Here is an 8675-nt window from a genome sequence, read left to right as displayed (position 1 = left end):
TTAATATTACAAATAGTATAGCCGCGCGGCTATACTCTTTTCCTGGAATTTTCTCCCTTTTTTTGTTTTAAAAAATTTTCATAATATAAAATTAGTTTCTTGACCTACTTCTTTAGTTTATTATATGTAATTAAGTCATATCTTACCCTTTTTGAATTACTTTATTTGGTAATTATATCGTAATTACTATTTAATGCAAAAAAATTAAAGAAAATGTGCACAAAATAATTAATTTCTATTTATTAAGTGTTTTGCGAAATTGTTTGGGTGTCGTAATTAAATTTCTCCATCGCCCAAGAGCCCTCTCCGTTACTATTAGGCTACTACTCGAGTAACTATTGTCCCCTTTCGATTTTTTACTTTTCCAGAATTATTATACGTATAAAGATCTTGGTACTTTCACGTTTAACAATGTACTATACACGTCCGCACGTATTTCTCAAGTTTAATACACGTATTTTTTTATTAAAATTTCAATAAGGCACACAAAATTCAAGTATTATATTCATATTCTCACATATTATTGAATAAAAATAATATATATATATTTTTAAACAGTATAGCCGCACGGCTATACTCAGTTTCCCCTTAATTGTTTTCAAAAATAGTATAGCCGTTCGGCTTTACTTGTTTGCCACGTGGCGCACATGGCGCCTGGGCCGGGCTGTACCAGATTCTTTTTTTTTTCAATAAACAGTATAGCCGTGCGGCTATACTCAGTTTTCCCTTAATTGTTCAAAAAAAGGGTATAGCCGTTCGGCTCTACGTGCTTGCCACGTGGCGCACATGGTCCCTGGGCCGGGCTGTACCAGATTCTTTTTTATTTTTTTTACAAGAAATCGTATAGCCGCACGGCTATACTCGTTTTACCTTTTAAAAATAAAGTACCGTACCTTTTTCACACGTGGCGCCTGTGCTGTGGGCTGGTCTGGTCTTTTTATATTACAAATAGTATAGCCGCGCGGCTATACTCTTTTCCTGGAATTTTCTCCCTTTTTTTGTTTTAAAAAATTTTCATAATATAAAATTAGTTTCTTGACCTACTTCTTTAGTTTATTATATGCAATTAAGTCATATCTTACCCTTTTTGAATTACTTTAATTGGTAATTATATCGTAATTACTATTTAATGCAAAAAAATTAAAGAAAATGTGCACAAAATAATTAATTTCTATTTATTAAGTGTTTTGCGAAATTGTTTGGGTGTCGTAATTAAATTTCTCCATCGCCCAAGAGCCCTCTCCGTTACTATTAGGCTACTACTCGAGTAACTATTGTCTCCTTTCAATTTTTTACTTTCCCATAATTATTATACGTATAAAGATCTTGGTACTTTCACGTTTAACAATGTACTATACACGTCCGCACGTATTTCTCAAGTTTAATACACGTATTTTTTTTATTAAAATTTCAATAAGGCACACAAAATTCAAGTATTATATTCATATTCTCACATATTATTGAACAAAAATAATATATATATATTTTTAAACAGTATAGCCGCCCGGCTATACTGTTTAAATATATATATATATATATATTATTTTCAAAAATAGTATAGCCGTTCGGCTTTACTTGTTTGCCACGTGGCGCACATGGCGCCTGGGCCGGGCTGTACCAGATTCTTTTTTTTTTTCAATAAATCGTATAGCCGTGCGGCTATACTCAGTTTTCCCTTAATTGTTCAAAAAAAAGTGTATAGCCGTTCGGCCCTACTTGCTTGCCACGTGGCGCACATGGTCCCTGGGCCGGGCTGTACCAGATTGTTTTTTATTTTTTTTACAAGAAATAGTATAGCCGCACGGCTATACTCGTTTTACCTTTTAAAAAAAAATTACCGGACTTTTTTGACACGTGGCGCCTGTGCTGTGGGCTGGTCTGGTCTTTTAATATTACAAATAGTATAGCCGCGCGGCTATACTCTTTTCCTGGAATTTTCTCCCTTTTTTTGTTTTAAAAAATTTTCATAATATAAAATTAGTTTCTTGACCTACTTCTTTAGTTTATTATATGTAATTAAGTCATATCTTACCCTTTTTGAATTACTTTATTTGGTAATTATATCGTAATTACTATTTAATGCAAAAAAATTAAAGAAAATGTGCACAAAATAATTAATTTCTGTTTATTAAGTGTTTTGCGAAATTGTTTGGGTGTCGTAATTAAATTTCTCCATCGCCCAAGAGCCCTCTCCGTTACTATTAGGCTACTACTCGAGTAACTATTGTCTCCTTTCGATTTTTTACTTTTTCATAATTATTATACGTATAAAGATCTTGGTACTTTCACGTTTAACAATGTACTATACACGTCCGCACGTATTTCTCAAGTTTAATACACGTATTTTTTTATTAAAATTTCAATAAGGCACACAAAATTCAAGTATTATATTCATATTCTCACATATTATTGAATAAAAATAATATATATATATTTTTAAACAGTATAGCCTTACGGCTATACTCAGTTTTCCCTTAATTGTTTTCAAAAATAGTATAGCCGTTCGGCTTTACTTGTTTGCCACGTGGCGCACATGGCGCCTGGGCCGGGCTGTACCGGATTCTTTTTTTTTTTCAATAAATAGTATAGCCGTGCGGCTAAACTCAGTTTTCCCTTAATTGTTTAAAAAAAGGGTATAGCCGTTCGGCTCTACTTGCTTGCCACGTGGCGCGCATGGTCCCTGGGCCGGGCTGTACCAGATTCTTTTTTATTTTTTTTACAGGAAATAGTATAGCCGCACGGCTATACTCGTAAAAAAAGTACCGGACCTTTTTGACACGTGGCGCCTGTGCTGTGGGCTGGTCTGGTCTTTTTATATTACAAATAGTATAGCCGCGCGGCTATACGCTTTTCCTGGAATTTTCTCCCTTTTTTTGTTTTAAAAAATTTTCATAATATAAAATTAGTTTCTTGACCTACTTCTTTAGTTTATTATATGTAATTAAGTCATATCTTATCCTTTTTGAATTACTTTAATTGGTAATTATATCGTAATTACTATTTAATGCAAAAAAATTAAAGAAAATGTGCACAAAATAATTAATTTCTATTTATTAAGTGTTTTGCGAAATTGTTTGGGTGTCGTAATTAAATTTCTCCATCGCCCAAGAGCCCTCTCCGTTACTATTAGGCTACTACTCGAGTAACTATTGTCTCCTTTCGATTTTTTACTTTTCCATAATTATTATACGTATAAAGATCTTGGTACTTTCACGTTTAACAATGTACTATACACGTCCGCACGTATTTCTCAAGTTTAATACACGTATTTTTTTATTAAAATTTCAATAAGGCACACAAAATTCAAGTATTATATTCATATTCTCACATATTATTGAATAAAAATAATATATATATAATTTTAAACAGTATAGCCGCACGGCTATACTCAGTTTTCCCTTAATTGTTTTCAAAAATAGTATAGCCGTTCGGCTTTACTTGTTTGCCACGTGGCGCACATGGCGCCTGGGCCGGGCTGTACCAGATTCTTTTTTTTTCAATAAATAGTATAGCCGTGCGGCTATACTCAGTTTTCCCTTAATTGTTTAAAAAAAGGGTATAGCCGTTCGGCTCTACTTGCTTGCCACTTGGCGCAGATGGTCCCTTGGCCGGGCTGTACCAGATTCTTTTTAATTTTTTTTACAAGAAATAGTATAGCCGCACGGCTATACGCGTTTTACCTTTAAAAAAAAAAAGTACCGTACCTTTTTGACACGTGGCGCCTGTGCTGTGGGCTGGTCCGGTCTTTTTATATTACAAATAGTATAGCCGCGCGGCTATACTCTTTTCCTGGAATTTTCTCCCTTTTTTTGTTTTAAAAAATTTTCATAATATAAAATTAGTTTCTTGACCTACTTCTTTAGTTTATTATATGTAATTAAGTCATATCTTATCCTTTTTGAATTACTTTAATTAGTAATTATATCGTAATTACTATTTAATGCAAAAAAATTAAAGAAAGACCATGGCCCAAGTTCCCCAAGGCCCAAGGCCCAATTCTTTGATTAATATAATTATTATTAATGAAAGCCAAGGCCATGGCAAAGGCTATTAGCTCAACTCCCCAATTTTAACCACACTTACCTAACTATAATAGTACTTTGTTTATGAACACCTCTATAGGAGTTTGTATTTCTGATGTGGGACTTTCACAAAAGGCACCTCAAAAGGTAGGCCTACAAAGAAATCTATATTTTTATTGTTAGTGCAATGTGAAAATATATTTAAAGCCCTTCAAGATCTCCGTGATGCATCTGTAAATGCTCTTCAAGATCTCGTGGGACTGTCAACTGCAACCAACAAGAACAATGAGGATCATAACTTTCGTAATCTCGTTCAATTGTATGGATATCAAAACCATTAAGATGAGACTTTTGGAAAAGTACACATGCTACAGGCATAATTGGCAGGTCACCAGCAGCAGGCCAGCAAGCAATACTAATGGAAATAGTTCTTACAATTTTTCAATTGCTAACACGGGATTGTGATCTAGTGGACTCGGCGGAGAAGATACGACAGGTAAAAGAGAAGAGAACAAGAAAATCCAGAAAAAAAGACCATGACACAAAGCAACTATCATATGTATGAGCATAACACTTTAAAAAACAAAACAAAATACCAACCAGAGGATCAGCAGAGCATATGCATATGTTAAAAGTTTTAAGTAGCAGATTATTCATTTCCATAACAACCAAGACTCAAAATGTAAGTAACCACAAATGACGAGAGGGGACCAGACATGAATGATTTGACAGACATACTTTCTAGTTTCTAGCCATCTATCTTGGTGAAGAGATGCATCAAATGAAAAACCATGGGTGAAAACCAGTGAACTCACTATAGGACTGTTCAAATGAAAGGAAATAGACTCTTGCTTTTTCCATATTAGAGAAGCTATTTTACAGAAAATTCAATCTGGTGAAGTGACAAAATGTGTTCAAGCAAATACCTTCCCATGCACATCTGTTCTGCTCTTATCAGAATGTCTGCTAGATACTCCATCTGTAAAATAAGGAAGGGCTTTACCGTGTCTAAATATATATCGTCATGATTAAGCACGACTAAGGAACAACCCTGCGATAAGAAAAGGTACATGAGATGAATAACTGGAAAAAAAAAAAAAAAAGGAGTGTAGAATGAAAACCGGAGAAAAGGAGTGTGTATTTTCCAAAGACAAAAGGGTACCTTTGCAAGAACGGTTCATGAATGAAAAGTTATATAGTGGAATGAATAGCGTCTCTGCGAATTTTAAACCAACTCTGCCTCTCAAGTAATATTTGAGGTAAAGGGGTAGAAGAACAAGCCATGAGTTGGTTCCCGTGTTCTGACAAATCAAGCAAAAATGCGAAGAAGAAGAAGAAGCCAGAAGATCAGATCCCATCAATTTCAGGTATCTCCGTGAATATTTGCCGGACATAATTTGGAACACTTCCAAACTCTCAATCTAGAGTTTTTATCATTGACATGTTTAAATATATCACTTAACAAACGACTCCTTCGTCAACCTCCACACATTGGGAACTTGCATATTGGGCCTTGAGCTGAGCAATACAGTCCGCTTGACAATCAGCCTCGTTACAGGTAGACGCATCAGGAGAAGGGCCTGGGCTTGGAGTGAAAATGTGCGCACGGCCTCAACACCAAAGTGTTGGTTTGGAGCCAACAATGTCATAAGCACCAAAGCAAGCACCAATGTCAAACGCATTGCAGCTTTTCCTTCCATTGAAAAACTCGAAGAAGATTGAGAGACTGTTTGGTTGATGTTGTAATGTAATGGGTATAAATTATAGGATTTGATGGATGCTTATTATGGAAAGGTATCTGTTTGGTGGATTCAAATCTGAAAGTACCAAAATGTCTACCTTAGCTGTGTACTAAAAATATTGGTTAACTACTTTTTAGGATTTCGATGCATCCATGCCCCACACGTGATTCTAATACGATGTATTAAATTCACTCAAATTACATTATGGAAGTAGAGGGAAATTGTACCATGCCTATAATTACATTTCAAAACCCTCGTCAAGCATGGTCTAGAAATTTGATTAGTTAGGTTAGATGCTAGCTAGACAGCTTATGAGCCGATGATTTGGATGTAAAGTGCTAGATGGTTAGAAGAATCCCAAATTCAATATGCTCGTGACTGCCCGCTTCAGTGTTAGAAGAATCCCAGTTCAGATTGTAATCTTGTGCAATTTCCTTCAACCCTAAGCCTGACCTCTCCAGAGGGAACACTCTAAGCTGAAATTGAGCGGCAAATAAACAATATTGACATACAAGTCTGCAGAAATGGATTACTACCTCTGCATTTTTTAAAATTTTAATGCTTTAGGAACCCACAAACATCACTGTAATGAATAAACTACTCATGCAACTATCTACATGCATCAGTTCCAGTACTTAATCAAATCAAGTAGACAAAATTCACCAATATTATACACAAAAAGACACATATATATATTTATTTATTTCACCAATGTAGAGGAAGATTACTTAGACTATTTAGTATTGACAGCCACCTATCTCTTAACATCTAACGGTTCAAAAAAGTTTCTTAAAAGGAGTGCAAGAGTGAGTGAATCATTGAATTTGTGGAAACTTTGACGATTTCATGTCAATCGGAAAACAGGGTATAGCCGCGCGGCTATACTATTTAACTATTAGCATCTCTGAATCTTATGAGTTTGACGATCTCATGCGCGGCTATACTTTGACGATCCCATGCGATACATTTAGGATAATATCTTTTGCGTTTTCATAAAGACGAGATCTCTCAAATCTTTGTTTGTTTTTAATAAGAATTGGATGCATGAAATGAATCTCTTCCTATCTTTCCACTTTTCTCTGAATGTATAATATCTGCTATCCTTGATGCATATATCTCCTGATTATCCTCTAATAATTCTTTCTTTCTTCTAAGTTTTAAATACAATGCCGCATAAACAACAAACCCGCACAATGCCAAGAATGAAGATGTAAGGGCAAAATTGCAGGCCTGAAATGAAATCTGCCGAAGATAACTAGTTGGTCTCAATTGCAGGCCTGAAATCGTCATTTCTTGTCCAATACATATTCTTGTTATGAAATTGTAGCACGTTATATTATTGTATTCGATAACATTTGGTAAACATTTTATATCTTGGAATTTTGTTGAACAAAAAATAGAGCAACGGGGAAAGGGGTGAATACATGACACGGAAGATTTATGACTTCAAGTTTAAATATTTGGACACGATAAGTTAATGGGTCGAATTTGTATTTAGGATAATTTTATACTGCAAGAAACTAACAGGACAAATTACCAAATCTATATGCAAGCCCCACTCTCCTCTCTCAGCTCGAAATTAAGGTGTTGGTAGACTATGATCAGGCGCATGCAGCATAAAACTAATGAAAGCTACCGCCTGTTATAATCCAATCATGTCCCTATATTTTAAATGGTTTTTCTTTCTTAACCAAATCATGGCGTGTTTTTTTCACCAAAAAAATAATCATGGTTTTTTTTTCAAAATCTGTCATGTATAGAAATCCAAGCTACCGCCAATTTACCAACATTGTTCTTGATAAAAAGCTTCAAGACTTCGTTTTTTTAAAAAAATTCAAGAGAATCGAACGCAAAATATATCCTAATTCTAACTTATTATCGGACCCGTCATGCTAACACCAAAGAGTTAAAGCTAAGTTTTCATGTCACACATCAAAGCAGAGAGGAGCTAAAGTGTAGCATCTTCTATTTCAATAATCAAGTTAGTAAAGTTGCTTTTGAAAATTCAAAAACTGAGTTGTAACTTGTAGAGGGTAAGATTTGTGTGCAGTAATGTTCTGTAAAAAGATGTTTAATCACTCGAGAGTTCTATGGACATTTCAAACTTTCGATCCCATCTGCACACAGTAACAAAGTCTCACCTACAAGTTCTTTTAAACTGATTGTCTTTTGAACATAAAGAAAAGTGTTCTTCTAATCATGCCTCCCACAACCCTAACTATATAATAGAATATAAAAAAATCATCCCTAGGGTACCACTTTATTCCACTCTAGCATCAGGCCATAAAAAATCATGATTGTGATAATTGCTGCCATTATCACTATCATCATCAACACCAACAGTTCATCTTTAACACACTATATAAGTAATTAGGAGTGAGCATCACAAAACACTTGGCATAAATATATAATCACAACAGTAGGGGATGTTGAGGAGAGGTAGTATTGCCATCTGTTTATCAAATTCCACCATGTTGGTTGGCTGGTGCCGGCCACGGAGGCGGCTGAGAAGGCGGAGAGGGAGCACGATTTGGCTAGGAAATAAGCGCCGCGGGTTCGGCCTAGGGTCACGGCCGGCGCTACAATGGGGGGCCGTGGTCAGCCCTATAAGGATGCTGAAGAAGATGTTCATGGAGATGGTACCTAATGAAAGGTGGATAGAAGCTTACAATTGGTCTCTGCCATTTTTACGTCCTCAAATATTTCCTCTTTGTTAGTTGCTGCTAACTGCAACTTCTTTTTCGCTTGTTTTTCATTTCTTCCTATTGAAATCTGTAAGGAGCAGCCAGCAACAGATTTCTTTGTTTATAATGAGTTACCATCAAAGAAAATCAAATCTTGGAAGTTGAATATTTGTGATATTGCCCAAGCTTTAAAATTGAAATCAGGCTTTGATATTTACTGAAAATCT

Source organism: Prunus persica, chromosome G8 (assembly GCF_000346465.2).
Source record: "Prunus persica cultivar Lovell chromosome G8, Prunus_persica_NCBIv2, whole genome shotgun sequence".
In the NCBI taxonomy this organism is placed as follows: Eukaryota; Viridiplantae; Streptophyta; class Magnoliopsida; order Rosales; family Rosaceae; genus Prunus; species Prunus persica.
The sequence above is the reverse complement of the archived record's forward strand: the minus strand, read 5'-3'. Positions refer to the sequence as shown.